The sequence below is a fragment of the Octopus bimaculoides genome, chromosome 16, assembly GCF_001194135.2.
Source record: "Octopus bimaculoides isolate UCB-OBI-ISO-001 chromosome 16, ASM119413v2, whole genome shotgun sequence".
NCBI classification, from domain to species: Eukaryota; Metazoa; Mollusca; class Cephalopoda; order Octopoda; family Octopodidae; genus Octopus; species Octopus bimaculoides.
In genome coordinates this window covers 6,795,179-6,800,144 of record NC_068996.1, presented here as the reverse complement: position 1 = coordinate 6,800,144, position 4,966 = coordinate 6,795,179, and the positions used below count along the sequence as shown (strand labels likewise).

At 36.3% G+C, this 4,966-nt stretch overlaps 1 long non-coding RNA gene across 1 annotated transcript in view; it reads left to right on the top strand.

Moving 5' to 3' along the window:
- The window catches only part of LOC128249587 (uncharacterized), a 24,632-nt gene extending 21,005 nt beyond the window's left edge, over positions 1 to 3,627 (top strand). Inside the window, exon 2 of the long non-coding RNA XR_008265689.1 lies at positions 2,470 to 3,627. This is a non-coding gene — a long non-coding RNA (uncharacterized LOC128249587). The remainder of the gene's footprint in view (positions 1 to 2,469) is intronic.
- Positions 3,628 to 4,966: the final 1,339 nt, after the last annotated feature.

Sequence of the window (4,966 nt, the reverse complement as noted above, 5' to 3'; positions counted from 1 at the left end):
TGTAAGTTTCTTAAAGTTTCTAGTTGCTGGTAGCCATTTATAGCACTATTTCATCCTTCTTTGGAATCGTCAGCACAGCGTAACTTGAGACAAACAAATTAAGCTAAATTCAACATTTTACAAAGCTATATATTTCTTATAGAGTGAAAATAGTTTACAGTTTAAAAAGCTTTCTTGTTTTCGTTTTAGTTCTTTCTCTGTTTTTTTTTGTTTTGTTTTGTTTTTTTTTGGTGGGGGGACATCCTAGATCCTTAAATAGAAAAACGAAAGAGGAATTTCTTCAGGTATTTACTCGTATCATGTCTGGTTCTGGTTCCAAATCTCAAAAAACATAACTTTTCCTTTTATGTCCCTGTACTTTGACGAGTATATATCATGTATACAGAAATTAATGTAAAAAGTCTACACCAGACTGATAAAAAAAATAACAGCAACAACAATAATCAAAGAATTTATAATTTATTAAACATGATTTTACAAATAATGTTCGTTCTGTGTTTTGTCAAGAGCTAGCACATTGTGTAACGTGGATGAAGTCTGGCGAAATGGTTTACAAGTTCGCTTCGCATCACAGATCCATGGTGCGTGACATCATGGGCAAGTATATTTTATCAATACTCAAGATGCTTACAAGTGCTCAGTCCTCAAACCCTATAGTCTTCCATAAATAGCACTAGGTTAGAATCTTTCGTGTCTTACCAGTAGTATTCACTCCATTTCTTGTACTAAATGAATTAAGACCGCGAGCTGGCAGAATCGTTAGAACACTGGGTAAAATGCCTGGCAGAATTTCGTCCATCCTTACATTCAAATTTCAAATTCGATGTAATCGACTTATCTCTTCCCCGAAATGGTAGTCCCTGTCCCAAAATTTAAAACCGATATTAAAGGAAACCAAGTAGCCATCATTTTAGATGCTTAAGAGACCAGGATGGAGTACATCTTTAGCGACTGGTTGGAGATAAACGCTGCCATTCTTGACATGATAAGAAAGAATTCCTTTGAGAACGTCAATGATAAATTTGGCAAAAGAGTAAATCAAATAAACTGTCGCTTCTTCACATATTTTAGAAATGCAATCTTTGAGACGCCGGAGTGCAAACCTTCAAAACTGGATCTAGAATAAATTGGAAAATAAATAATTGCGTCGCAGATTTCCTTCTCGCTGACAGAGATGAATCAGCATTGGTAATAATGGATAGGGGAAAGGGCTACATTGATTTGGCCCAAAAGGAATACAGAACATCAGGCTGGTCTTCTGAATACTTAAGTCAGTTTGTCCGTCATTGAACCCTTGACCAATTTAGTAGACAACGTTCTCAATGCCGATACATTGGATAAACCTGTAAATTTCCATTTTGCATGTTTTATGTGGCAAATCCAAAGATGCGTCATCCGTGACAAACCTATATTCGCCGTCTTTCAACATACAACTTTCTGTTTTCTAATTTAACAACATTTGGTCAAGTGTTCAAGCCCTCATCAGGTACCATGCACATAAAAAAAAACTCAAAAATGCCATCAACAAGTTGTAAGAATTCAGTGTAAAAAGTACAGCACATTTGCTTTCGTAATGCTACTATCCTACTTTCCACAGATATGCATTCCCAGATTCCTTGTCATTTCAAATCTATAACAAACTTCTTTATCACACATGACTGACAATCTTAAAAATATCGAACCATAGCGAAAATATCGATTAAGTGACATCCTATAATTTAATGAGTGTGAGAGAAAGAGGGATCACCATTTTGTACGTAATAACAAGAAAATAGGAATTCAAGTGACGTTTGTAATAAGCCATAACATATTCATTACTGGAGGTAATGCGTTGACATATAAGGTTAATTGAAGGAAAGGCTTGTAATATTACATGAACATATTCTTTTTTTGAAACACATGTCTCCAAGTAAGTGAGGCGAACGTACGCGCGAGCGGGTGTGTATGCGGGTGGGCCGACTCAATGCTTGTCGAAGACTGGACAGACACTGAGTGGCACGAATTTAGCAAATTTTTCCTTTATATAAGGGATGAACCGGAAGTCCCCGACTTCCACGTCAACTGGAAGCTTCTGGAATGTTCGAGAACTTTCTAGAAGGTCGTTAAATCCCTTTTTCGTTTTGCTTTCCTGCTTGACCACCAAGGTTCACTACAGAACCATATCATGCTTTCTTTCAACTTTGAAACAACTTAAGCATACTTCGCATTATTTCTTCCTGTCCTCCACACCGATCGACTGCATGTCCGTTTCAGTTCTATTCTTTGATACAAGATTATTTTTCCACTGTTACAAATGTAGACCTGTCTGATCTATCCAGGATAGAGGCTCGCTTCCTTGTAATTTCAAGCAAGCGGGGCTATTCTGATAGTATTCAAGATTCTGTTTGTTGCTTGGTCTCTCCTTTTATTTTCTATCTTTTCTACACGTCTCTGCCACTTTAAAGTACTGTCTTTTGTCTTTCGTAACAGATGGATCATCATCCCAAGATAGGGGACGCGTTATCAGATTGGACTTTGATATAAAATCTGCTTCTGAAATAAAGAGTGCCAGAGATCTTGAAGCAATATTGTTTGTGAAGTGCTGATTTGTTTGTTGAAGATGTTGGCGAATATAACAGGAGTCAAATACAATTAGATGGATCCCAAGATCAGGAGCCTAGATCGACATTACCCTTTAGGTTACGAAATACGTGATTCTGTCGGCCTCATAATCATGAGGTAGTGAATTCGTTTCCCTGACCGGACTGTGTTGTATTCTTGAGCAAGACACTTTATTTCACTTCAGTTAACTCAGTTGTAAAAATGAGTTGTGACGTCACTGGTGCCAAGCTGCATTGGCCCCTTTGCCTTTCCCTTGGATAACATTGGTGGCGTGTAGAGGGGAAGGCTAGTAAGCATGGGCGACTGCGGGTCTTACATAAACAACCTTGCCCGGACTTGTGCCTCGGAGGGGAATTTTCTAGGTGTAATCCCATGGTCATTCGTGACCGAAAGGGGTCCTTTTTTTCTTTTTAGATGATTTAATAATTATATATGTAACATATATGTATTAGATACATAAATAATACAAACTACATTGAAATATAAATCCAAAACCGAAGAAAACACAGACATGAGCGGAGAAAGGAACAAAAGACGAAAAAAAGAAAGAACAAGAAAGAAGAAAAGCAATTCAACACTAAGTGCTTCAGTTGGTCGTACACCACAATGTTCAATGGAACCTACTGAAGCAAACAACACAGGTGACTAGTGATATATAAAACGGTATACCTCTTTTCCTAGCTGGTCTGCATACTAATAAATACAAGCAGTTCCAAGCAGACCAGAGGGAAAGCGGTCCCGCTTGGCAATCAGCAGCCATGGTGTTTTACCATAAAACTTCCTTCTTCTGTCTCTCACTTGTTCACTAGCGCCGTTCTAACGAACATCATTCTGTCTACTCTTTCCTGCTGCTAGAATGACGAAAATATGTCAATTTAAGACCATACACTCTCAATCAAAAAAAAAAAAAAAAATACTGCTCACTTTTACCACGTATGCTTTTCGACTGATTTATTCTACACACACCTACCCGTCGTGGTTAGGAAACGATTATATGTAATGGAGAAATAAATATGTTATCTACAACTTCGACCACAGTCCTTATTCCTTGAAGTCCAAACACAACGACATTCACATTATCTTTCTCTTCTTCAACATCACACCCGTTACAAATGTAACATGCAGTCCACCCAAATGTTGATATTCGTCAACACTTATTTAAACAATTCTAATATCACATTAAGCACTAATCAATTACAAATTACCGTTAAAATTTATTTTAATTTGAAACACATTCATCGTTGACACTGAAAATAATCGATGGCCTCTAAATCAGGCTCAAGACCAGCATTTTTGAGAAGAGGACACAATAAGCACACGTTCCTCTCTCCTCCGTTTTCTCTAGGCTAGAAGCATAAACCCGAAGTGGGCCAGTAGTAGCGATAATAACGGTTCCTGATTTAGACACAATGCCGGCAATTTATAGGATAGGTAATTAGTCAATATCGTAGACTGGTAAATCATTTTATCATCGCCAGATGGCTGAAAGGCAAAGTTGACCATGTTGTGATTTGAACTCAGAAGATAAAGAGCTGGAAGAAATACTGCGAAGTAATTTTTTTTCCGATGGTCGTACGATGCTTTCAAATAATTGATAAGACATTAAAAAATTATTAATAGTTTAATTAATTAATAGCCTATGAAATGTGACATCTCTACAGCGTGTTTTATTTAAGTGTAAGACAAAAGCCCTATAGTTACGCAAATGGACAAAAGCCCCACGGTTCTCAGAAATAGCTTTTTTGACAAAAAAAAACTGCTTATAAATAAATGACCAATAATTTGAGAATAAATAAATTTGACATTGATTGCACTATTTTGTAATCGTTATATTATAGTGTAAGGCTACATTTTATACTCTTTGTGTCCAGTAACGGGCAACACACTGGTATGCAGTGGTCTTTATTATTAGAGAGAGACAAAAAACTGACAAGTAACTTGTTCAGGCTGAACAGTTCAGCAGAAGCAGCTGGAAATATTAATTTTAGGAAATAGGTCAGCATGACATAGTTTTGTAAACTTTTTTTGTTTTGTAGTTAAGATAATACGTTTTCAAATTCAGTTTGATTCTCTTCATCACACACACACACACACGTACACACAGAGGTGTGTGTATGTGTTTATGTGTATGCATTTTATATACGTATATACTCGATTGCTTCTAACTTTTTTTTTCGATTGAATATATTTTGTTTACTTAAAAATTAGAATTTTGGAAAATGAATGTTTTAAAAAAAAAACATTTCCGTTTTTGATTACGTGAAATTATATAAAGAAAATTTTTTAAGCCTTGGCTGTTATTTCTAGCATGTAGAGAGACCTTCTAGGCTTAACTTCATGCGCTGATTGAAAATCATTTAAGAAA